Source organism: Lampetra planeri, chromosome 77 (assembly GCF_965212315.1).
Source record: "Lampetra planeri chromosome 77, kcLamPlan1.2.h2, whole genome shotgun sequence".
Lineage (NCBI taxonomy): Eukaryota > Metazoa > Chordata > Hyperoartia > Petromyzontiformes > Petromyzontidae > Lampetra > Lampetra planeri.
The window spans coordinates 3654738-3682355 of record NC_136182.1 but is presented as its reverse complement, the minus strand read 5'-3'; the positions used below and the strand labels follow the sequence as shown (position 1 = coordinate 3682355).

Here is a 27618-nt window from a genome sequence, read left to right as displayed (position 1 = left end):
GGTTATGTTTAGAAAATAATACCATATTAAACTGCATGTTAAAGTCTAATGGGTTAGCGATGTTAAATATGTTGAACAAATGGCCCTGTAATTTTGGATTGCATGCAAACACCAGAATAATGAAATATAGGTTATTACAATCTACGCAAAAAAAGAATTATGTTTTGAAAATATGTCAGACATTAATCTTGCCTGAACACTTGCACTTACGCTTACCTTGATGTTGGTTTATAATACTATCCATAGCCCAAACACAACATTAGCGACTCCCTTAATAGTCTTGAATTATCAAACGCATTATCTACTGATATGCCAATAACAGTGCATGCTACCTTCTATGACATTGTTCGGACATATGGTCATTAACGAAAAATATAGAACAAAAACTCAGGGAAAATGAATAGGTTTTACCCTTTCTGGCAATAAAAGAGGTGTTAAGATGTTAAGACACCTAACTGCAACCTTTGCAAGGAATCATCTCTGCATTAACCACGTACACTTGTGGTGAACATATGTAGTGAGTTCCAGGAGACTTGGACGACGTAGTCTGAGGCACACTTATTTATTAACCACAGTGTATACTACAGGCTGAGATATGCAACTCTGGAAGGGGTATCGGCCCCTTCACCCGTCTAACAGGGAGATCTCAAGACACTGTCCCGGCTAGCCTACTCCTAGGTCCTCCACTACAGGGCTAGGGGAGGCTAGCTGACCCAGCTCTGGTTAAGCTGGGGTTACGGCACCCTGAGTCCCCAGACCGGCTCTAATAAGAACATCGGCTCTGGGCTCTCGGGGCCACGCCAATGGCGGTGCCCTGGTCGGTCCTGGGAAGGACAGCGGTCCAGGGGAGTCCCAGGGCCTATCTAGCAGGTCTTCTTGCTTCACTGGTTAAAGCTGAACACTCAACCTGAGCCCTCCGGCTCACCGCCTTATATAGCGACTCCTCCACTGAGGGGTGGGGCCGTGGGGGATCCTAGCTCCGTGTTAGCCCCCCAGGCTAAACGGTGTGGACGTGGATGTAAGCATCCCCTCGCGTACGGGCGTAACCACGCCCATTGTGTTTGTTTACCCTCCGTAACACCTCTACACATATAACGCTTAAGTTTAAACACAGGACACAATCTAAACACCAAAGTATGCAAGGGAGCATGGAGAGGTGTGTATGTGTACCTAAAGAATTGCATATACAAGTGACGTGGTGTAGACTAAGGTTGCCGCTAGTCAGTACAGGTTTCTCTCACTTTATGCGGGTTCGGTTTGTGTAATATCATGTATATTGGACGAATGCATTTCTACCCAAAATTCTCTATATGCAATTTAAATTCACTCATATACAGCTTCGTGATCTGACGTGGAACAATATTGTGTGTGTGTGTACTGTTTGGCAGGTAAGCTGTCTTGTGTGGTTTCGGTTTGTGTGCCCTTTTTCTTGGACTACATCTACAACCACAAAGCGAGGAAAAACTGTATACGTTGCACTTCAGGCTCTTTCCAATGAATGTGCAGTATTATACAGAACATTCCATCGCAACGACAATGGCATGAAAAGGGCTGTATAAGACGATCTCACCACTAGGGTGCTCTTATTAAAAAAATGTCTGCTATCACACAACTAATTGCAACTACAGGCGCAGTCCTTGGCTCTGCAAGCGGCCCAAAAACAAACGAAAAAAAAACCGTAAGAGAAACCTTCTAGCGACACTTCGTGTGCCTCAGCAGGAACTAAACACTGTTGCCAGTCACGAGGGCAAGCCCTGGAGTCTGCCAGTGCAGAACCAACTAATATGATTATGTGCTGTTTATCTAGGATTTCTGGCTCATGTGATTAATTACCTAATATACATTACGGCCCAACATTCTCCTCCCACCTTTGCACACGTGGTGAATCCATCGGGTCAGCCTGAGATCATCCCTGGTTCTGGCTCCGCAGACATCCTGGCGCTTGATGTCATAACCCCTATCAAACTCTTCCCTTCGGAGGTCATTCCACGATATGTGTGAGCACAGACTCACTTAATTGCCTCTACGTGTTGTGTGTCTGTAGCCATGTTTATTGTGAAACGGCTTTCCTCCCTCGTTAGGTCGACTCATCCTTAAAATTAATTCCTGCTGCAGCATGCAATGACAGTCACTGGGAAGACAAAGGCGGTTGGCAGGCTCTGGTTATATCCCTGGATGACATGTTATTTTTGTCGTGGAGAATAGACGTAATTCGCATTATGTCTATTTTCTGAATTATCCTTTGGTTCCATACTTCAATACAAAACTTCCATACATCATTATAAACTTTATATGCTTAACCCAGATCTCATGGCACTTATGTGTAGAGGTATTACGTAACGGGGTGTAGCAAGCTGTTACGTTGGGGTGTCTACATCAACGTCGGTTACGTTGGGGTGTCTACATCAACGTCCGCAAACAGCCCCGCCCCTCAGGGGGGCAGTTGGGTATATAAGGCGGTGAGCGAGAGAGCTCGAGGCAGTCGTTGGAGCAGAAGAGAATGAAGAGCCAGTGAAGATTGAAGACCAGCTAGCTAGCCCTGGGACTACCCTGTCTCGCAGTTCTTATAAGAGCCGAGCAGGGCAAGCCAGGGGCGACCTCAGAGCAGCGAGGTCTGTGTCCTTGTGAGGGCCAGGCTCGTGTGGCTGAGGGTCGGACCTGAGCCGAAGCTGGGCCTGGTCAGTTAGCCTCCACTAGGATGGTCTGGGTTAGAGGGGTGTAGGAGTTAACGGGGAAACGTTAGCTAAGGGACACTGCCTCAGACAGAACCGGGTGAAGGGGCCGTTACCCCTTCAAGTGTTAGGGTGCACTACGTGCTGTATAGTAGCAATTGTTAATAAATACGTGTTGCCTCTGTCGACGTCTCCTGCGCTACTTACGCCGTTACATATGTATTGATAAGTGGATGTTAATAGAACATTTAACTAGTCGTATTTACAACCCCCTGACTATGTGCTGTATTGTCACTTAACAATATATCCTATCACCAAAGTTAATATTTAATACCATGATGTTTAAGAATATGCATATGCATGGTTGGCATTTGAACGTTTCAACTTTCCAGGCACCACGGTTTGTTAATTCAGAGAGTGAAACAGCAAAGGACATACTTGTCTCTTTGCCCTGGATTTGCCCTGGGATGGGCAGCGAGTTAATGGTGTTTTGCCATGGGTCCTCCCTTGCGTATATTCTCTCTCAGAAATTTCCTTGGGTCACTCCTTGCCCATGCAAGAGTTATTCCTCTATGGCCTGTCATGAACATCGTCCTCCTTCGCTACACGAGTTAGGTTAATTCCTGGGAAGCAAAATGTACTATGGCTTCCAGGCCCTCCTCAGCTCTGGTTACTCTCGTCACACCCATCTGATCGATGTCTCTTGTATTCTGCTTACCCGCTTCTCATTCTAGTGCTGTTTTGGCTTCGTCATCTGGTTTTCCTAACTTCCGGCATGCAGGGAACGCATATTTGTCTGTCAGGAACTGCGACATTCAAAATAGGCAAGACATGTCTTGTCTATTAAATTGGAACAGACATACAGTCGACCTAAGGCTGAACGATTTGGGGACAATATCTAATTGCGAGTTTTCTGACAGATATTGCGATTGTGATTTGATTTGCGATTACAATTTTTTAAGTCAAGCTTCAGTTCAATATTCACTGTGTAATAGATTTAAAACATGCGATGGAGCATTACCACATGATACCATCAAAATATGAATTGCTCTATATCTTCTAATGCAAGGATGAGAACTTGTATTGCTTCCATCATGTATTTATTAAAGTGTTTAATTGAAATGGAACAATCAAACAATTGTTAAGTTATATAAATAGAGTTAGAATAATAAAAAATAAAACAATTCCAATGAGAAAGTAATAGGACTTTTCAAATTGCAAAAATCGCAGCCCTTGTGATTTGCTAATCGCATTGTTTCAAATAGCAATTTCGATTTGAAATCGATTAATCGTTCAGCCCTAAGACGACCCCTTTCACATCGTGGGGGTTGGGGGTGCAGCCCCCCCGATCTTGAAAAACCGAGTAAAATTTTTGGTCCCCTTGGTCCCCTTTGGCGAGCGAAGCGAGCATTTCCAGCCCGGGGGGTTCGGGGGGTGGGGTGCTGTGAGATATCACGTGAGAGGCTGCCGTGAATACGCTTGGCATCCTACAAACCAACGCGCAAAGTAACTTTTTACAAAATGGAACGTAAAAAAAAGGTGTATATTTATGGTATCAAAATAATAAAATACATTCATATTATACATATGAGTCGCAGACGTTATTCTTCAGAGGTACCACATTTATCATAACACGCATATACAAAGGGGTAACTGCCCCTTTACCAGATACAGCCTGGGGTGGTGACCACCCAGCTAACTACACTATACGTAGGAGTTATAACTACGAAGGATCGGACCCTCACTCGGGTCCCCGGCCACATGTTGATGCCTCGTAGGATGTAGAGCTTCCAGCTTGTAGACGTAGAGCTTCCAGCTTGTAGAACGAAGCGACTCCGGTCCCTCTCAGGGACCCACCTTCCATCCTCCCGAGTCAAGGTCGGCTCCACCCTAGGCCCCGCCCGCCTTCTCGAGCATTCTAGCTCCCTCTTGATCCCCCTCGAGAGCTCTCCCTGGACACGTGATCACCCCCTAGCCCCCCCGCCCCACCTGGGGCCTTCTCTGTCCGCCTGCGTCACGGCTGGTTTGTCTGTAGAAGGCACGACAGGCGCGCTTGCAGAGTCAACAGGCAAGGGCAGAGGTGCGTCGGGCGCAACAGACACCGGCAAGGCAACATCAGGGGATGACGCATCCGTCCGCGGGACCACGTAAGGCTTCAGCCTAGACGTATGAACATACCAGCGCCGCGATCCGAACCGAACCCATGCGGATTGCGGGTTAGGGACTTCAGTAAGCTTAACCGGCCCCTGCCATGGTTTGTGAAGCTTAGGGGAGGTCCCCGGCCGCACCTGTGGGCAGTGCAGCCATGCCATGTCCCCCACTCGCCAGGGGCATGTACCGGACGAGCGTCGGGCGCAACGCTCATTTCGCGCTTGAGCCTTGGCAGTAGCCAACCGGGCCCCCTCCCGTGCCTCGGCGACGCGTCGAACAGTGTGCTGAATATATTCGGGGAGAGGTTTAACAGGACCCTTCGCCCCCGTACTCAGCTGTACTTCCACCGGCGGCACATTCTCACGGCCGTACATGAGAAAAAATGGAGAATACCCAGTGGACGCATGAGGCGTCATCCGATACGCGGAGAGTACCCCAGGTATATGCAGGTCCCAATCAGCTTGTTTCTCGTCAACCGTGTGACATAGCATGGCCGACAGCGTCCGATTAAGGCGTTCCACCATGCCATCCGTCTGCGGATGGTAAGGAGACGTACGAACCTTCTTGGTTCCCAGAGCAGCGCACACTTTCGCCAACAATTAGGAAAACAAATTTCGCCCCTGATCCGTGAGCAGCCGCTCTGGCGCCCCCTTGTCCATCACATATCCAAATAGGAAGGCGTCCGTGATAGACGCCGCCGACTGGTCGGGTAAGGGCCAAGCCATCGGCCAGTGTGAAAGATATTCCACCCCGACCAGCAAATATTTATTACTCCTAGCGGACGGCGGGAAAGGTCCCAAAATATCCAGCGAAACCAACTCGTTGATTTGAGACACTTGTATAGACTGCACCGGCGGCACGTAAGAGTTTTTAGGCGAATTCCGCCGGGCACACTCGGGACACGCCCGAATGTGTCCGACGACATCCGTCGTCATACCGTGCCAGAAGTAGTCACGCTGTAATGTTAACAAAGTCTTCTGCACCCCGAGATGTAACAAAGTGTCGCCGTGCAGAGTCCGAATCAATTCGTACCATAGCGACGACGGTACCACCAGACGCCAGCAGTTATGCAATCCCTCTCTCCACATGAGCAACCCATCCTGGAGAGCGGCCCCCGGCATCCCACCGGACAGCAATTTCCCCGCTCCCTTCGAAGCCTGACCCCGTAAAGCCCCCAACGAGTCGTCAAGCAATTGTTCGCGGATCCATACCGAGCGCGGCAGGTTCAGAACCCCATCGGCCGGTCCTGGGCACACCGGAGCCCCAGGCATCTCGACAGCTGACACGACAGGCTGAGGAGGTAGCTGAACCGGCGTACACCTATTGGTACCCGACGCGCAAGCGCAAGGGGACCCCTGCGGTAATCTGGAGAGTGCGTTCGCATTCGCGTGACGCGACCCCTTCCGATATTGTATGTCGAATGAAAATTCCTGCAGGGTCTCCAACCATCGTGCCAGTTGGCCAGATGGTTGGTCAACCCTCACGGCATATTGCAGAGCCGCATGGTCCGTGCGCACAATAAATGAGCGGCCGTAAAGATACGGCCGATATTGGTGGAGAAAATGGACAATAGCCAATAATTTGCGGCGAGTGACGCAGTAGCGGGTTTCTGCCGGGGACAGTACACGGCTACCGTAGGCTACCACGCGCTCCATGCCGCCTTTGGATTGTGACAGAACGGCCCCAATCCCAGTGTCACTCGTGTCCGTATCCAGAATAAACGGTCTATCGAAATCCGGATAGTCCAATGTCGGCGCCGTTGCCAACCGATCGCGTAGGCCCTGAAACGCCGCTTCCTCCGGCGGACCCCAACTGAACCTCCGACCTTTACCCGTAAGGAGGTGCAAGGGCCTAGCGATCATAGCAAAGTTCGGGACGAACCTGCGATAATATGAGGCGAACCCCAAGAAGCTACGGACGTCCCCAACCGAGGCCGGGGTTGGCCAGTTACGGACGCATGCCGTTTTCTCCGGGTCCGTGGCCACCCCGTCCGCACTGACTATGTGTCCCAAATAACGCACGGATCGTTGCAGTAGGTGACACTTTTTCGGTTTGAATTTTAAATTTGCGGAGCGCATCCTAACAAAAACTGTCTCCAATCTCTGCAAATGTTCGTCAAATGTGCGGCTAAAGATGATGACATCGTCCAAATAAATCAAACATGTCTCCCACTGCAGACCTGTTAACACCAGCTCCATCAACCACTGGAAAGTGGCTGGAGCCGCATTCAAGCCCATAGGAAGGAAATTAAACTCAAACAGTCCTTGCGGCATGCGAAAAGCCGTCTTTTCCCTCGAAGACTCGTCAAGGGGAAGCTGCCAGAATCCCGATTAAGGCGTTCCACCATGCCATCCGTCTGCAGGTGGTAAGGAGACGTACGAACCTTCTTGGTTCCCAGAGCAGCGCACACTTCCGCCAGCAATTTGGAAAAAAAATTTCGCCCCTGATCCGTGAGCAGCCGCTCTGGCGCCCCCTTGTCCATCACATATCCAAATAGGAAGGCGTCCGTGATAGACGCCGCCGACTGGTCGGGTAAGGGCCAAGCCATCGGCCAGCGTGAAAGATATTCCACCCCGACCAGCAAATATTTATTACTCCTAGCGGACGGCGGGAAAGGTCCCAAAATATCCAGCGCCACCAACTCGTTGATTCGAGACACTTGTATAGACTGCACCGGCGGCACGTAAGGGTTTTTAGGCGGCTTCTGCCGGGCACACTCGGGACACGCCCGAATGTGTCCGACGACATCCGTCGTCATACCGTGCCAGAAGTAGTCACGCTGTAATGTTAACAAAGTCTTCTGCACCCCGAGATGTAACAAAGTGTCGCCGTGCAGAGTCCGAATCAATTCGTACCGTAGCGACGACGGTACCACCAGACGCCAGTGGTCATGCAATCCCTCTCTCCACATGAGCAACCCATCCCGGAGAGCGGCCCCCGGCGTCCCACCGGACAGCAATTTCCCCGCTCCCTTCGCAGCCTGACCCCGTAAAGCCCCCAACGAGTCGTCAAGCAATTGTTCGCGGATCCATACCGAGCGCGGCAGGTTCAGAACCCCATCGGCCGGTCCTGGGCACACCGGAGCCCCAGGCATCTCGACAGCTGACACGACAGGCTGAGGAGGTAGCTGAACCGGCGTACACCTATTGGTACCCGACGCGCAAGCGCAAGGGGACCCCTGCGGTAATCTGGAGAGTGCGTCCGCATTCGCGTGACGCGGCCCCTTCCGATTTTGTATGTCGAATGAAAATTCCTGCAGGGTCTCCAACCATCGTGCCAGTTGGCCAGATGGTTGTTCAACCCTCAGGGCATATTGCAGAGCCGCATGGTCCGTGCGCACAATAAATGAGCGGCCAAAAAGATACGGCCGATATTGGCGGAGAAAATGGACAATAGCCAATAATTTGCGGCGAGTGACGCAGTAGCGGGTTTCTGCCGGGGACAGTACACGGCTACCGTAGGCTACCACGCGCTCCATGCCGCCTTTGGATTGTGACAGAACGGCCCCAATCCCAGTGTCACTCGTGTCCGTATCCAGAATAAACGATCTATCGAAATCCGGATAGTCCAATGTCGGCGCCGTCGCCAACCGATCGTGTAGGCCCTGAAACGCCGCTTCCTCCGGCGGACTCCAACTGAACCTCCGACCTTTACCCGTAAGGAGGTGCAAGGGCCTAGCGATCATAGCAAAGTTCGGGACGAACCTGCGATAATATGAGGCGAACCCCAAGAAGCTACGGACATCCCCAACCGAGGCCGGGGTTGGCCAGTTACGGACGCATGCCGTTTTCTCCGGGTCCGTGGCCACCCCGTCCGCACTGACTATGTGTTCCAAATAACGCACGGATCGTTGCAGTAGGTGACACTTTTTCGGTTTGAATTTTAAATTTGCGGAGCGCATCCTAGCAAAAACCGTCTCCAATCTCTGCAAATGTTCGTCAAATGTGCGGCTAAAGACGATGACATCGTCCAAATAAATCAAACATGTCTCCCACTGCAGACCTGTTAACACCAGCTCCATCAACCACTGAAAAGTGGCTCGAGCCGCATTCAAGCCCATCGGAAGGCAATTAAACTCAAACAGTCCTTGCGGCATGCGAAAAGCCGTCTTTTCCCTCGAAGACTCGTCAAGGGGAAGCTGCCAGAATCCCGAAGAGAGATCCAATGTTGAAAAAAACTTCGCCCCAGACAAGGCATCGAGGGAATCATCCATATGCGGAAGTGGGTACGCGTCTGCGACGGACACCTTATTCAATTTACGAAAATCGATGCAAAATCGCAGTTTCCCATCCTTCTTTTTCACAAGGACCACCGGCGCGCCCTATGGACTGTTAGACGCGGATATAATATCAGCGGCTAGCAAATCCTCCACTGCCCCGCGAACCTGATCCCGCTCCGTCGGACTCAACCGATGCGAGTTCAACCGAATCGGAGCGGCATCCCCCGTCTCAATGTGGTGGGAAAGCAGGGATGTGCGTCCCAAGTCAAAATCATCCGAGCTGAACACGTCGGAATAACTTAGCAACAGCGCGCGAGGCGCGGACCGCTGCTCCCTGGTCAGGGACGAATTATCCCCGCATAACTCGGCAACCCAACGGTCATCCTGCCCCGTAGGCCCCGAAACCCCCCCTACCATGTCCCGGCAGACCCGGTTGTCATGGCGTGAGCCACAACCGTTCCGGCCGGGACACTGACATTCTCTGCACTCCCATTTAGCACCTGTAAGAACGGGGGCTGGCCCAGCAGGACAATTGTTTGTGCCCCAACCAACGCCGAGTCGCCCGTTATAGCCGTGGACGGCGATAACAGAACCCCCGCCGCCCCCTCAACGCCAGGTACTGGCTTCCGATATCTCAACGGGATAAGCATCTCTGAACCAACCAAGTGGAATGTCAACAGATACCTCAGACAGCGCCTGCACCTGGCAAACAGAGGCCCCATGGCGACGGCAGGAACAACATTTTACGCCCCCCCGGTAATTCAATGCAGTTTTGATCAATCCTTATTTGAATGGGCATTTTTGCCAGGAAATCAGTCCCCAACAAACAGGGCACAGCGAGGGACCTAGAGATCAACACGGTCCCTGAAGCCGACAACCCCCCGATGGTTATATTGGCGTCCACCTGGCCCACAATGCCCATATTTCCCCCATTCGCCGCTATTCATGAATCATAAACCGCTCGCACTTTCCCTGGCGGAATGCCCAAAAGATGGAAAATGACATCCGAAATAATGGTCGCGGACGCACCGGAGTCCACCAAAATACGCACCTCGACCCCCTGAATGGAACCCGGTACCATGGACGACCCCGTAGCGGCCGCAACTACCCTGCGTGCCAATCGGCGCCATTGCGTCAGCGAGCGACCCGGGTCAACTGGAGGCACCTTGTTGTTAATGACACACGGACCGCGCGGCGATGGTGATGCATGAGGTGACAGGCCTTGCCGGGTGTCTGGTGCGCACCGACTTGCCTGTACTGGTGGGTCTTTTCGTGCGGCGTCCGTGGTCGAGGCCTCCTGCTGGGGCGGCCCCAGGATGCGAGCCCAGCAATCCCTTGCGAAGTGGCCCTTACGGCCGCAGCGGAAGCACTCGACGTCGTTCCGATGCGCGGCACCCCCTCTGTCCCGACGTTCCCGCGCAGGCCACTGGGCGGAGGCGGCCGTCAACTCCTGCGGTCCCTTGTCGTCAGGAACGTATATCGCCTTCGTAGGATCCCACCCCGTAGCACCGCCTTCAACGACGGGCCCCCCCGTCCAAGCCGACACCTGCTTCTAGAGTCAGAGATTAAATTGAGCGTCCAAGCACTTAGCCACCGCACGGGACGTCAATTTATCATGGCTGCACACCGGCATGGGGATCCCAAGGTCTCTAGATAATTCGAGCATCTTGCCCAACACCAGGGGCTCCAACAAATCGGGCTCCGTCTCAGGGTATGCCGCCATCGCTAGTTTTAGAACTGCGCCTCTGTAGGCCACCGGCGATTTCTCAGGCGCCTGCTGGCGCTGAACAAATCTCCGATGGGCGTCGTCCGGAGGCTCGTACGCATCCGCCATCTCCTTGAAGACACCCTGCAGCGTCTTCTTCTTATCGGCCTTGATGGAGCGGAAGAACCGGACAGACTCGTCATCGAGAAGTGTTGGTAAGACTTCCAGGGCCTCCGCGTCCGTCCACATGGCGGAGCGTACGCCGCTTGAAAGCGGCAGGCGAATGCGCTCCAATCACCGCCGATTGAGAATTCTTTAACCGTTGTCAAATGACGGCTGCGGGTTCTTGCTCCTCCGTCCTCCTCCGATGGTGACACGCGCGGCAGCGACAAGATGGCAACGTGTGCAAGATGGCGGCTTCCCGCGGCGGAGGGCGCAAGATGGCGGCTTCCCGCCGTTCTTCCTCGGCCACGCCCAAGATGGCGTCTTCGTGCCGCGTGGTCGAGAGGGCTGACGGCGACGGCAAGGCCCCGGCCCGTTGTTCCTCGCCGGGCCTCCCCGAAGTCGTCGCCGGCGTGATGAAAACGCACAATTGCGCTAGTACCGCCTTCAGCGCCTCCAGTTGCGCCGCCACCTGTCGCCATCCGTCGTCACCATCCAGTCACACGGGTGGCCCCACCGAGGCGGCCACGTCCTGCATGGCTGGAACCCCGCTCATCCCCGCTCCGCTGTCTTCCTCCATCGTGGGCAGCGCCACCGCCTGAGGGAGATCGTCGTCGGAAGATGTTGCCGAAGATGGTGCTGGGACGGTCTTCTTCCTGAGCTGTTTTGACATGCCGTTTCACTTCTGACACCAATGTAATAAAGGACTCTCTCTCAGATGTCGATCTCCGTTGTCCTTTATTGGGTTCGTAGAATTTCCGTACCACGGCGTCTCGCTCAGGCCCGCGTCCCGCTCGACGACCTCTCCACAGCCCTCGGCTGCCTCGTTGTGCAGGCTCCCTGCTGTTCCAATATGCAGTCTCACTGCTGCCCCGTCAGGCGATCCTTGCAGCCCCACCACTGCCCCGCTCTCTAGCATCACTGCTGCCCCTTCCACAGCTAGCCTCTCACTGCCCCGTTAGCTCTCTAGCGTCTGACACCGATGGCCGTCGGTGTCGACGTCTCCCACCGCGTGGCAACCGCGCCACACTCTCCCTCTTGCCCAGCGTGGCCTCCTCGTATTTCACTCCGTCTCAACTCCCCTTTCCCCTTCCGGTTCTCTCCTTAAATCCTCTCCCCTCACGTGACCCTAACTCCACCCACTCCCCACGTGACCCAGACTCTACCCCCCCTCAATCCTTGCTCGCATTACACTTGTTATAGCACGGTAAGTTAAAACACTTCCCATTAGTCTCTTGAGAAAATTGGACTCTCTTCTTGGTTCTTTCGGTAAAGTCACGTAGAAGGGAAATAATAAAATAATAAAAATTAAACATAATAAAATCATTCTCACGACGTTTCGGCCACAACGCAAGCAGCCGTCCTCAGGTGAAGAACAGGTCTGTCGGGAAGACTTTACCGAAATAACCAAGAAGATGAATCCCTGCAGTCACGAAAGCTTTAAATTGAAAAGCTGATGCATCTCGGCGTGCAGAAGACATTGCTCACGATGCAGCAAGATTTATTTTGGCCGGGTATAACGGCGGATATCACCAGTATCTCTTGGTCGGGGGTCGAATATTTTTCTCGTTGGCCTACGGCAGGGGTCGGCAACCAAAATAACAAGAAGAGCCATTTCTTTCCAATTCGGTACAAAATTCAGTATTTCAAGAGCCGCAATGCATCTATGTACATACGTACATATCATTAAGAAGCAGCCCGTAAAGAGCCGCATGCGGCTCCGGAGCCGTAGGTTGCCGACCCCTGGCCTATGGCCTGGCCTCTACCCGACCAATAAGCTTCATCCATCACCGAGGCGTTCTTGAATGGATACGTGATGGATAAGGGGGCTCCTGAGAAATTACTCACGGATCAAGGACGTAACTTCTCCTCTAAATTGCTCCGGGACATATGCGCTGCTTTGGGTATGAAGAAAATCCGCACTTCCCCTTACCACCCGCAGACGGATGGAATGGTGGAATGATTTAACATAGTGAGCGAAAAGCAGACCGACTGGGACTTGCACATACCTGGCATTCTTTCGGCGTACCGCATGGTCCCGCATGCATCCACGGGGTATTCGACATTTTTTCTTATGTATGGGCGGGAAAACGTGCCTCCGATTGATGTGCAACTCGGTACAGCAGGTAAGAAACCCTCCCCTTCCTTGCCTGACCACTGTCGGCAGTGGCAGAGCATGCTTGTCAGCAAGGACACTCAATTGATTTTGATAACGTTGAAGTGTTGTGTAAAACTAATTATTACTGGCCAAGACTAATTAGAGAATCCATTGAAATTGATAGAAACAGAAATAACTTCAATCGCTGACAGCTATAGGCTTCGTGCGGCCTGGAAGCGTATTATTAAATAAATACAATTACAATTCCTTATAAGGGAAACAAATACCAATGAATAACAATTGAATGATTTACAATCTATACAATTACAATACCCTCCCCCTCTTTGCCTCGAATCACTGCACCAGATTTAATTAAATGATGACGTCACCCTGATGCTGCTCTATTTAAGACCGGAAGCAACAGAAGAGCTTCACCATTCTTGCCCGATGAAGCTGATTGTAATTATCAGCGAAACGTCGTACTCAAATTTTTAAATGCTGTTGATTCTCTCTTCAACACACACTGGTGGGCTAAAGAAGTGAATTATTTTGTCCTTTGAAAAACGTGACACATTTTTTACTGTTTGGCCCTGTCAGGTGGTAGAGGGCCTAACACATTTATAAATTACGCGATCTGACCCAAAAACCTATATTATGAATAATATTGGTCGCGAAAGCCTACGTATTAAATTACTGTCAGATGGTGATCGCAATGAAGAAGGCAAACGTATTTTAAACGAATTTTTGAGTTCCCCAAAGCCCCTAGTTTGCCTCTAAGCTGACAAAAAAAAGTTTCCAGTAGAGTATTTGGAACAAACGCGAAAATTGCTGTCGAGAATCGAAATGTGGCTGAGTTAATCGATGAATTGATGTCAAAAATTTACATCGAAGCTTGCTCAGCTATTGCAAGAGAGTTTGGCTTCTTTGTTGATGAAGATGATAAACAATGTGAAGAGGGAAAGGATGCGGTGAAAGTTTTGCTGAGTCTTATAAGTAACAAGCCGCTGTGTTCAATAAAGGAGACCTTTTTGCCTCTTCAAGGAAAATTGTGGCAGTCGTGGTGCAAAAAAGACAAATAATTGACTCGCATGAGGGTCGGGGGGGGGGGCAAAGTGTTGAGGAATACAAAAGTAATATTTTAGGAGAAAAAACACGCATTAGGAAAGCACAGCTTAAAAAAATTAACCCGTAAAAACAACGTTTTTCACTATAAATCCTTTATATGCGTGGCGGCTAGAGTCCTCTCGTCCTCTGGCTTGAGATGGCTGCCACCTATGGGTCAGATGATTGCATGCCAGCATTAAGCAATTGGTAATTAAATATATTTGTGTCCTAAAAAGTGTAAAATTTAGGGATTTTTTTTTACGAACATTAATTGTCACGCACAACGAGTCTGTGTGGAAAATGTCAGCTCGATTGGATCACGGGAAGTGGGTTAAAAAACGACCGAAAGATTTGCACGGTCGTAAGCAAGCAAGCAAGCACGCAAGCAAGCAAGCAAGCGAACTTAATATAAAGGATTTAATAACTTCCTGCATTGGCTACGCATATACTTACAGAGAGGGAAAAAAGTATTTGATCCCCTGCTGATTTTGTACATTTGCCCACTGACAAAGAAATGATCAGTCTATAATTTTTATGGTAGGTTTATTTGAACAGTGAGAGACAGAATAACAACAAACAAGTAAACCCGTAAAAACAAAGTTTTTCACTATAAATCCTTTATATGCGGGGCGGCTAGAATCTTCTCGTCTTCTGGCTTGAGATGGCTGCCACCTATGGGTCAGGTGATTGTCTGCCAGTATTAAGCAATTGGTAATTAAATATTTAATTTGTTTTCCCTAGTGTAAAATTTTGGAAAAACATTTTCACGAAAATTAATTGTCACACACAACGAGTTTGTGTGGAAAATGTCAGCTCGATTGGATGAAGGGAAGTGGGTTAAAAACGACCGAAAGATTTGCACGGTCCTAAGCAAGCAAGCAAGCACGCAAGCACGCAAGCAAGCAAGCGAACTTAATATAAAGGATTTAAAAAATCTAGAAAAACGCATGTCAAAAATGTTATAAATTGATTTTCATTTTAATGAGGGAAATAAGTTTTTGACCCCTCTGCAAAACATTACTTAGTACTTGGTGGCAAAACCCTTGTTGGCAATCACAGAGGTCAGACGTTTCTTGTAGTTGGCCACCAGGTTTGCACACATCTCAGGAGGGATTTTGTCCCACTCCTCTTTGCAGATCTTCTCCAAGTCATTAAGGTTTCGAGGCTGACGTCTGGCAACTCGAACCTTCAGCTCCCTCCACAGATTTTCTATGGTATTAAGGTCTGGAGACTGGCTAGGCCACTCCAGGACCTTAATTTGCTTCTTCTTGAGCTACTCCTTTGTTGCCTTGGCCGTGTGTTTTGGGTCATTGTCATGCTGGAATACCCATCCACGACCCATTTTCAATGCCCTGGCTGAGGGAAGGAGGTTCTCACCCAAGATTTGACGGTACATCGCGCCGTTCATCGTCCCTTTGATGCGGTGAAGTTGTCCTGTCCCCTTGGCAGAAAAACACCCCCAAAGCATGTTTCCACCTCCATGTTTGATGGTGGAGATGGTGTTCTTGGGGTCATAGGCAGCATTCCTCCTCCTCCAAACACGCGAGTTGAGTTGATGCCAAAGAGCTCCATTTTGGTCTCATCTGAACACAACACTTTCACCCAGTTGTCCTCTGAATCATTCAGATGTTCATTGGCAAACTTCAGACGGGCATGTATATGTGCTTTCTTGAGCAGGGGGACCTTGCGGGCGCTGCAGGATATGTCCTTCACGGCGTAGTGTGTTACCAACTGTTTTCTTTGTGACTATGGTCCCAGCTGCCTTGAGATCATTGACAAGATCCTCCCGTGTAGTTCTGGGCTGATTCCTCACCGTTCTCATGATCATTGCAACTCCACGAGGTGAGATCTTGCATTGAGCCCCAGGCCGAGGGAGATTGACAGTTTATTTGTGTTTCTTACATTTGCGAATAATCGCACCAACTGTTGTCACCTTCTCACCAAGCTGCTTGGCGATGGTCTTGTAGCCCATTCCAGCCTTGTGTAGGTCTACAATCTTGTCCCTGATATCCTTGGAGAGCTCTTTAGTCTTGGCCATGGTGGAGAGTTTGGAATCTGATTGATTGATTGCTTCTGTGAACAGGTGTCTTTTATACAGGTAACAAGTTGAGATTAGGAGCACTCCCTTTAAGAGTGTGCTCCTAATCTCAGCTCGTTATCTGTGAAGTATTGGAAATGACGGCAGGAAACTCCTTGACGGGTAACACACTTCTTTTATTAAATCTTCGCTTATCTCGATACAACGTGTGGTCTCTATTCTTCCGAGTACGGTCACCAGACACCGGTACAACTCGTAACCTCTATTCTTCTTATAACACACTGTACTTGACTCGTGTAGACCCTCCGCCTCTGTCTACACTCTTCACTCGTCTCGAGTAGACTCCAGGCCTCTGGCTACACACACATCACTGGTCTCGTGTAGACTCGTCTCGTGTAGACCCTATGCCTCTGGCTACACACCCATCACTCGTCTCGTGTAGACTCGTCTCGTGTAGACCCTATGCCTCTGGCTACACACACATCACTCGTCTCGTGTAGACTCTTCTCGTGTAGACTCGTCTCGTGTAGACCCTATGCCTCTGGCTACACCCACATCACTCGTCTCGTGTAGACTCTAGGCCCTGGCTACACACTCTGCATGCTGACACTGCATGCTCACCCTACACTCCGCCTCTGGGTTACACAGAGTCCCGGTCCTCACAGGACAGCGGGACTAGGTACCGCAGGGCCCTATCTCTTCCTCCCGTCTTCAGTCTTCGCTGGTTACACTCTCCCTGTGCGCCTGTGCGCATCACCTTATATAGTCCCTCCTCCCGGGAGACGGAGCGGATGTGGACCTCGATGCGAGCATCGCTTCTTAGTGAACCAATCACAACACGCTATCTCTACGATCCTCTTTTCCCCAACGCGTGTTTCCACTCACCAACCAATCACGCCGCGCTGCCACCCGATCACTCCCACACCAGCGCGTCACCAGCACCCAGCCAATCAGCACCACACAACCCACGATCCCGCGCTGACCCCTGATCCCTCACCGTCAGCGCGCGTCACCACACACATCCAATCACAACGCCCTGGCACCTGATCGCTACCCCAGCGCGTATCACCACTACATCACCCCCCCCCACATAGCTCGCAGCCGTCCCGGCTGCTAACCAACAACCTCCCACATCGTTAACACAACAAAACCCCCCAGTGTGCCCCGTAACACAGCAACAACAACACAGCAGCAACGTATGTACAATTTGACAATTAACACAAGAAAAGTTAACAATACCACACACAACACCTTATATAAAAAAAACTATATACAGCCCGACGAACAACATAATAAAAGCGATTTCTAGAAAATGAACGCGCCCCGCGTCTCTGCAACTAAACGAAGTGACGAGGCGCTCCCACTGCCTCGACTCCTCACGTGGCAGGTCAAACAAAGTAGCGCGACCTGGCGCGAGTCCGTCTGGCCGGTCCGTCATATGGGACGGGACACTGACGACCGTCCGGCGGCTCCGGCTGCTCTAGACGGCGTGGAACGGGCCTGAAAGGGCCGGCCCCGCCGCGAAGATCCGGCCGCCGGTGGTCGGCTGCTGTCAGTTCCGAGACACCTGGGAGCAGATCAGGCGGAGACATGTGAGGATCAGGCAGAGACATTTCCCCCTTAGGGTCGTCGGTCACGTCACATGCTCGGCCCTCACGACACAATGGGAGGCCATATGGAGGCGAGAACGGTTTCAGTCGGGAGGGGTAGACGTACCACCGTCGTTTTCCCCATTTTATCTGAACGCACTGGGGCCGTGCAACGCGCACGATCTCCACGGGCCCCCGCCATGGCCTCAACAATTTAGGCGACGTAGCCAAGGGCGCCTGAGGGCAATGCAGCCAGGCCCTGTCACCAGGTTTCCATTCGTGCACGGACACCTTCCGTGCCCGCAACCGTTCATTAGCAATTTGGCGAGCCCGCGAATTAAGCCGTGCGGCCTCCCTTGCTTCTGTTAGCTTGTGAATATTGAATTTAATGTGTTCCGCCAATTTAGAATTGGTTCGTGGAGCGGACAGGCCAAGCTGCGTTTCCATGGGCGGGTCGGCTTCCCGACCGTACATCAAATAGAATGGGGAAAACCCCGTCGCTGCATGGGGGGCCATTCTATACGCGGCAAGGACCCCCGGGACCTGCAGGTCCCAATCTACATGTGCCTCACACACCTGCTGGCACAGCATAGAAGTCAAAGTCTTGTGAAGTCTTTCCACCATCCCGTCTGTCTGCGGGTGGTACGGGGAGGTACGCACCTTTTTAGTACCCAACAGATCGCACACCTCTTGCAACAATTTACTTGAAAAATGTTTACCTTGGTCGGTCAGCAAGCGTTCGGGAGCCCCCTTGTCCAGGACATAGCCCTGGACAAAGGCGTCCGTCACGGCCGCTGCCGACTGGTTGGCGAGAGGCCACGCCATAGGCCACCGGGTGAAATATTCGACCCCCACCAACAGGTATTTATTCCCTCTAGGCGTGACTGGAAAAGGCCCCAGAATATCGAGAGCAACGAGCTCGTTAATGCGCGAGACCTGAATAGATTGCAGCGGTGGATTAGCTGGCACGGGCGGTGGTTTCCGTCTGGCGCACTCAACGCACCCCTTCAAAATATTTACCACGTCACTCCCCATTCCTGGCCAATAATAGTCCCGCTGAAGCAGGGCAAGCGTTTTGTTTACTCCCAAATGCAAGAGGCGTTCGTGTGCGGCCAAAACAACTTCCCCCCTTACAGCAGAAGGCACCACCAGCGCATGCCGCCGGGACAACCTGTCCCATCTCATCAACATGCCCTGTTTAAGTACATAGGAGCCAGTTCGCTCCTGGTCCTCTTTAGGACCACCAACCCTGCGGCGCAATGCTAGCAGGGAGCTGTCCGCCATTTGGAGGCGGCCCCACTCCCCCAGCGACCGTGAGAGCAGCGAGTCCCGATCCTGAGAGGTAGCGGGGACATCCCCGATTGGCGCGCCCGCAGTCGCAGCCAATGCCCCCTTATCTTCCACAACCGGCGGTTTACAGCGCGCCGATCCCGATAGACACGCACATTTCTGACACGGCAACAATCGCGACAGGGCATCGGCATTTGTGTGTCGCAACCCCTTACGGTATGTGGTCGTGAACTGATAGTCTTGGAGGACTTCCAACCACCGTGACAATTGGCCCGAGGGTTGGGCGACCCTCAATGAATACTGTAGCGCCGCGTGGTCCGTCCGGACCGTAAAGTGACGCCCATAGAGATACGGTCTGAACTGTTGTACAAAAAAAACAATGGCGAGCAGTTCACGACGGGTGACGCAGTAGCGCTGCTCCGCCGGAGACAACACCCTGCTACCATAAGCGACCACCCTTTCGACTCCCCCAACGACCTGGGACAGTACCCCCCCAATGCCCGTGTTGCTAGCATCCGTGTCTAGCAAGAAGGGACTCGCAAAATCCGGATAACGCAAGGGTGGGGCACCCACCAAGGCGTCCCGGAGGGCGCAGAACGCGGCCTCCTCTTCCGGTCCCCATTTGAACTTCACACCCTTCGCCGTAAGAGCGTGCAAGGGTTTTGCAATAGTGGCGAAGTGCTCAACGAATCGGCGATAATACGAAGCAAACCCGATGAAACTGCGCACGTCTGCAACTGACGTGGGTGTCGGCCATGAACTGACACAGTCCGTCTTTGCGGGATCAGTAGAGATCCCCGAAGAGTCGACAATGTGACCCAAGTATCTAACGGACTTTCGAAAAAGGTGGCATTTGGCCGGTTTAAATTTCAATTTAGCCGATCGCATTCGCAAGAACACCCCTCTCAATCGCTGGAGGTGTTCCTCAAATGTTTTACTGAAAACAATGACATCGTCAAGGTAAATCAAGCACGTCTCCCATTGCAAGCCCGACAAAACCAACTCCATAAGGCGCTGAAACGTCGCTGGAGAGGAGTGAAGTCCCATGGGTAACCGGTTAAACTGGAACAGGCCCCCTGGAGTCCGGAATGCTGTCTTAGGTTTAGACTCTTCGTCGAGTGGCAACTGCCAGAATCCCGATAACAAATCAAGAGTCGAAAAATATCGCGCACCAGACAATGCATCGAGGGACTCGTCCATCCTGGGGAGCGGATACGCGTCAGCCACAGAGATCTTATTCAGGCGACGGAAATCTACGCAAAATCGCAAGGACCCGTCTTGCTTCTTAACCAGCACAATAGGTGCTCCCCACGGACTGGAGGAAGGCGAAATAATGTCGGCTTCAAGCATATCGTTAACGGCCGACTGAACATGTTCCTTTTCAGCAGGACTCAGCCGGAAGGGATTTAACCTGACCGGTGCCGCATCGCCCGTGTCAATGTGGTGGCGTAACAAATCCGTACACCCAATGTCATATTTATGTTTACTGAACACATCAGAAAATTCCATTAGTAACTCGCGCAGCGCACCCAACTACACCCCTGACAAATCGTCCGAGCCCGCGCACAGCGAATGGACCCATTCAAGGTCCTCCCTCGGTTCAATGTTCTGCGTGGGGCTCGGATCAACGTGCGCAACCAGCCGCTCCTCCGCAGGAACCCGCGCCGCGTGAGCCAGCACGGTACCCTGCTGAATGACGGCTGGCCGCGATCCAGCGTTTAAAACCATCACAAACGGATCCTTGTCCGCCCGAACCAAAGTGTGAGCCACCGACAAATCGACCCCTCCGACAGCCCTGTTAGAAGGACCCAAAAGCATGCCTTGTTCCGAAGTCCCCTCCACCCATGGTTTCCGCAACCGGAGGGGAATTAACATCTGTGAACCCGGGGGAACGTGCACGGTCTGAGTCGCCAATGCTTGTATCGTGGCGCACGCCGTCCGAATCTCAGTAGGGCTCGTCAAAAATGAAATACGGCGACCCGAAGGTAGTTCAATGCAACGCTGATCGATTAGAATTTTAATGGGCATCTTAGCCAAAAAATCAGTGCCCAATAGACAAGGAACCGCCAAAGAAGACGAAACGAAAACGGGTCCCGACAATTTGATATCTCCAATGCAAATGGACGCCCTAATCTGACCGATAATGCCCAACGATCCCCCATTTGCGGCGAAAAACGGCACATCCACTGGGAGCAGCGGACGGCACTGGACGGGGAGAATGTTATAAATGAGGTCAGATATAATAGTCGCCGACGCCCCCGTGTCCACCAATACCCTGACCTCTACTCCATCAATAGAACCCGCAACGACGGATGAACCCGCTGAAGCAGCCACAATTCTATGCCCCAACTCCGACCACTCAATGTCTCTCCAGTCCCGGCCGAAACCCCCTCGCCGAACCGAATCCCCGAACCCTAACCGGCCCTCTTCCGTCGCTCCGCGACGGCCCATGCGTGTCGAGTGTGTGGGCCGAGCATGTGAGGTGCCGCGACTTGCCGGGGTTTGTAGGGATGCCTTGGGGCCTCGGTCGTCGTCCAGCCGAGATCCCATGGCGCGCTGACGGGGAGCGCGGCAACCGGACGCCACGTGGCCCCGGAGGCCGCAGTTGTAGCAGGTGATGAGGGTCGTCGGTGATCTCGGTTGCTCCAGCTTGCGGGCCGATCGCGACCGACCCCCCGACCTCCAGTCCCCCGGTCGTCCCGCGGTGAACGCCTCCTCTCGCGGACTGACGACTTGGGGTTCGGTGATCACCGGACCCGGAGCCGAGGCCACGGCAGCGTTGCAGACGATCCCCTATTTGCGTTGAAGGGCCTCGTGCGCTTGTATACTCGTAGCGACCCGTAAGGAAGAAATGTCGATCTCGTCGGCCGTGTTGATGGGGACCCCCAGGTCCTGCGCCAACTTAAGCAGCTGCTCCAAAACCATCGCATCCTGGCCCTCCTCGTCCATCCGAGGGAATGCAGCATCGGCGAGAGCCAGCAACGCCGTGCGATAGGCGAGCGCGGTCTCCGTGTCCGCCTTCCGCCTCGCATAAAAATGATGGCGGCACGCCGAGGGAGGTCCGTAGACCCTGGCCATGAGACCTAGCGCTGCCTTAAGCGTGGAGCGGTCCGACCTCCGAGCTGACATGAAGGCCGCGAGCGCGTTGTCGTCCAACATGGCAGGCAGTGCCCGCAGCGCCGTAGCATCGGACCAGGCAGACATCTCCTGATGCGCCAAAAACCTGCGCTGAAACTGGCCCCAGTCCCCGCCTTCCGCCTTGAAGGCTGACAATGCGGGGAGGCGCTGTTGAAAAATGAAGTCGTCCTCCGCGTCATGGTTCCTTCCCGCCGCCCCGTCGGTGTGTAAGATGGCGGCCCCAATGGCGGACGACTGATGGCGGTCCGCAGCGCGCGTCGATGACGTAAGATGGCGCGCTTGGAGAACCGCTGCCACGTGGCGGTCGCCGTTCCCGCCAAAAGTCGACGCCGATGAAATGGCGGGAATCGCCAAGTCATTTTGGCGGGAATCTGCGGGGCGACCCTGTAGAATGTCCGCCGCCGTCTCCGCTCCAGCCGACGAGCTGATCTCCGCCAGGATGGACGCGGCGGCGAGCAGCAGCTCCGCCAGACGAGAGTGCGCCTCCCGGAGCACGGCCTCGGTCCCCCGCCGCTCCTCCGGCGCCGCCGGCGGATCCTGCAGCGTGGGCCATTCTTCGTCCTCACCCCCGGACGGTAGCTGGCCCGGGTCGTCAAGGTTGTCCTCGCGGTCAATCCCGTGGGTCCGATTGGTCTTCCTTGTATCCATGCTTGGAAGACAGTTTCACTTCTGACGCCAGTTGAAGTATTGGAAATGACGGCAGGAAACTCCTTGACGGGTAACACACTTCTTTTATTAAATCTTCGCTTATCTCGATACAACGTGTGGTCTCTATTCTTCCGAGTACGGTCACCAGACACCGGTACAACTCGTAACCTCTATTCTTCTTATAACACACTGTACTTGACTCGTGTAGACCCTCCGCCTCTGTCTACACTCTTCACTCGTCTCGTGTAGACTCCAGGCCTCTGGCTACACACACATCACTCGTCTCGTGTAGACTCGTCTCGTGTAGACCCTATGCCTCTGGCTACACACCCATCACTCGTCTCGTGTAGACTCGTCTCGTGTAGACCCTATGCCTCTGGCTACACACACATCACTCGTCTCGTGTAGACTCTTCTCGTGTAGACTCGTCTCGTGTAGACCTCTGGCTACACCCACATCACTCGTCTCGTGTAGACTCTAGGCCCTGGCTACACACTCTGCATGCTGACACTGCATGCTCACCCTACACTCCGCCTCTGGGTTACACAGAGTCCCGGTCCTCACAGGACAGCGGGACTAGGTACCGCAGGGCCCTATCTCTTCCTCCCGTCTTCAGTCTTCGCTGGTTACACTCTCCCTGTGCGCCTGTGCGCATCACCTTATATAGTCCCTCCTCCCGGGAGACGGAGCGGATGCGGACCTCGATGCGAGCATCGCTTCTTAGTGAATCAATCACAACACGCTATCTCTACGATCCTCTTTTCCCCAACGCGTGTTTCCACTCACCAACCAATCACGCCGCGCTGCCACCCGATCACTCCCACACCAGCGCGTCACCAGCACCCAGCCAATCAGCACCACACAACCCACGATCCCGCGCTGACCCCTGATCCCTCACCGTCAGCGCGCGTCACCACACACACATCCAATCACAACGCGCTGGCACCTGATCGCTACCCCAGCGCGTATCACCACTACATCTGTATAGACACCTGGGAGCCAGAAATCTTTCTGATTGAGAGGGGGTCAAATATTTATTTCCCTCATTAAAATGCAAATCAATTTATAAAATTTTTGACATGCGTTTTTCTGGATGTTGTTGTTATTGTCTCTCACTGTTCAAATAAACCTACCATTAAAATTATAGACTGATCATTTCTTGGTCAGTGGGCAAACGTACAAAATCAGCAGGGGATCAAATACGTTTTTCCCTCACTGCAGATAATGTCTGCATATCGCTTATCACAACTTCATCTCACTTATCATCAGGCCTGGATGGCAATAACAGAGTTGAAAAAACAAGGTTCTAACAAGAGTACCATTGTAACAAAACAATTACAGTTGGATCAAATATCAGAAGAGCTTGATGCCTCTTCCTTTGGAATTGATCACGTTTTTAGGGAAGTTGGTCAGATCTACCAAGCTTCACAAACAATGCCAACAGTTGACAAACTCCCAGTTACTTTGCCAAACATTGCAGCAGAAATTATGATTTCAGGATTTCCCTTTGAACTCATGGATGGTGATGCTGCACATGTCCCTCTCATTTGGATTAGCTCAATCTTGGACAGAATACTTGCTATGATTGGGAATGTGAAGCTCTTTGTCATCTCAATACTGGGAATACAGAGCAGTGGAAAGTCCACGCTACTTAATGCCATGTTTGGTCTCCAGTTTCCTGTTGGTAGTGGGAGATGCACCCGAGGGGCCTACATGCAGTCAGTGAAGGTTGAGTCAGAGTTCAGTAAACAGCTGGGATATGATTTTGTGCTGATAGTCCACAGGACTACGTTCTGTAGAGCTGTCAAATGCAACACGTAGTCATGATAATGAGCTGGCAACGTTTGTGATTGGGCTGGGAAACATGACCGTGATCAACATTTTTGGAGAGAACCCTTCTGAAATGCAAGACATTCTACAAATTGCTGTGTAGACGTTTCTGAAAATGAGGCAGGTGAAGTTATCACCGAGCGGTGTGTTTGTCCATCAAAACGTAGGAGAAGTGACTGCTCACGATAAGAACATGGAGGGAAGGAGAGGCTTTCAGGAGAAACTCGATGAGATGACCCGCATGGCTGCAGCCCAGGAACAGTGCGCTGTTGAATCATTTGACGTGGTGATCAGGTTTGACGTTAACTCTTAGATCCGTTACTTTGCTCATCTTTGGGAGGGAGACCCTCCAATGGCTCCGCTAAATCCAAGCTACTGCCAAAATATTAAAGACCTTAAAGAAATGTTACTTAGAAATGCGACAAAAGAAAAAACAGTCAACGTCTTGAAAATATCAGACTTCAAAGCTCACATTAGGGATCTATGAATGGCTTTGCTCGCAGAAAACTTAGTTTTTAGCTTTTTAGAACACAATAGAGATCGCAGCTTATACCAAACTGGAAGAAATGTATGCAAAATGGACTTGGGAACTCAGGAGTCATGTTCTTCAGCAGGAAAACAAACTTAATAACAGCATTCATAACAATACAGATGCAATGACACGATCACAAATTAAACAAATAATTTTGTCAAACTATCAGGATATTAAAAAGAAAATGGAAGAAGATTTCAATAGCGCAGATAATGCGGAATTGTTGGTTCAATGGAAAGTTAAATTCGAAAAAGAATTTGAAACAGTGAAAGAAGAGCTATTGTCTGATGCTTACAAAAACTACACTGCCCTCGATTTACAGAGATCAAGTTATGAAGATCAGCTTATTAGAAAGAGCAATGATTTGGCTTCAAATTTGAGAGACAAAAATGTAAATGAAGCAAAATTGGACAGGGATTTTGATAAAATCTGGAAGGATTGGAATAAAGTGATAAAAGACGGTATGACCAGCTCTGAAACACTTGATGTAAACACACTAATTGAAAACACACTTTACGGAGTTCACGGGAATCAAATTCAACACCTAAGTAGTGATATGTGACTATCACATAGGGACAGAATTTTCCGTTAATCAAAACGAACACATTATGATGAACGCGAAATGGCTTGGAACTCGGAGTCACCATTTCAAAGATGAGGATACTTAGTCAATTAAATAATTAATTTATTACATAAAATTCAATGTCAATAGATGCATTACTGCCCAGGAGAAACATAAAACGAATTTCAACCCATCCTATATACATGAAATATTTAAGGGAATGAATTCAGACATGCAGGAATTTTCACAATCCAATAGAAGATTTAAGCTCACAGATAAGTTCAAAATGTATATATCTGTTCACATATTGTCAGAGGTTACAGGGCGATTTCAGGAAATGCATGAACGTTTCCAGAGGGAAAACGATCCATTAGTATACTTCACCAGTAAGAAAGAAGAATACTTCAACAGCTTCAAAATTCGCTGCCAAGGCGCAACGTCCACAACAATTTTTGTGGATTTTTTGTGTAACAAACTGAAAGCATCCATTCAACAGGCAGTTTATGATGAAGTTTGTGTTGACATTGCAGGCAGGATGAAGTCCACATATCTGGCATTTAACGGAAATCGATCAAAATTAGAAAACTACATTCTAATAGATTTGGCGAAGAAGAAAGATTTTAAAGCATTTGATGAATATATTCACCATCCAAAACAACACTTTAAGAAATACATTACAGAACGTGTATAAGAATATAGCAAGGGAAAAGATAATGAAATTATTCATGAGATGTTAAAGTCAAGTCTTGGGGATTCCACAGCTGCAATTACTCGTGCAATTAATAAAGCAACTGAAATGGTACAAGACAACGAGTATGATGCATCTTCATGGCTGGATACATTTTACACACAGCTTGGTGGCGTCATCAAGCTCCCAAGACACACTTTAGACCAAGGCGACTGCAGTGAAATAACGGATATTCAATTTCTTAAAAAATAATTCACAGAACGACTAAAAACCGTGGTTCAAGGATTAAAAGAAAAATTGTCTTCAGCATGCTTAAATTATTTACAAAACGTTCAGAACGAACCTTATGAAATACTATTTCGGCAGCTATGTGGGTGCTGGGTGCAGTGCCCGTTCTGTAAAGCCATCTGCACAAACACGATGTCAAATCATGACGGAGACCACAGTGTTCCCATTCACCGCACCAGGGCAGTGAGTGGAGGACAGTGGCATGAAACTGATCACTTTGTCACCGAAATCTGCACTAGTTTATTTGCCAGTAACATCAGCTTAGTGTTTCCAGACAGAAACGTACCATGGAAGGAGTATCGTACAGCCGGGCCAGAATATGTTTGTTGGAGCATAACACCAGACTTAGCCACACAGCCATATTGGAAATGGTTTGTCTGCAAGTTCAAGTCAGACTTAGAAAAGCGCTATAACCTAAAATTTGTGGCTCTGGGAAAAATCCCATCAGATTGGGAATGTATTAAAGAAGATGTTATTACGCATTTAGAGAATCTGTAGGTTGATTAATGAAACTACAAATGAGCCCCCTATGTCACAGATGAACTTATGAATACGTGGCTGTTTCAAACTCTACAGTCTTTCATTTTTAATATTTTCAATAACGAACGCAATTCATCATCAAACAGCAACATCTCTAAAATGGCATGGCATTTAACTATCGTTTCATGCATGCATATGTACATACACTATGAGATCTCTTTTACCAGTGGCAAAATATGATAGTAGGTTTTTAAGTGTATGTACATACACTTAACTTGAGACACTGTGGGTGTTATAATAAACTGATCACACTATGTAACACGTTTTTTCCCCTGGGTAGTGTTATTTCCTAATTGCTTATAGCTCAAAAGTACCGAAAATGGCTATTATTCCCCACAAATATTGCTTTTGTGACCATGGCAAT

General features: G+C 50.6%; 2 pseudogenes; both read left to right on the top strand.

Moving 5' to 3' along the window:
* The first annotated feature begins 13661 nt into the window (after positions 1-13661).
* On the top strand, positions 13662-14199 carry LOC144738089 (interferon-induced very large GTPase 1-like; annotated as a pseudogene).
* Positions 14200-24038: 9839 nt separating this feature from the next.
* LOC144738088 (interferon-induced very large GTPase 1-like) lies at positions 24039-27396 on the top strand (annotated as a pseudogene).
* Positions 27397-27618: the final 222 nt, after the last annotated feature.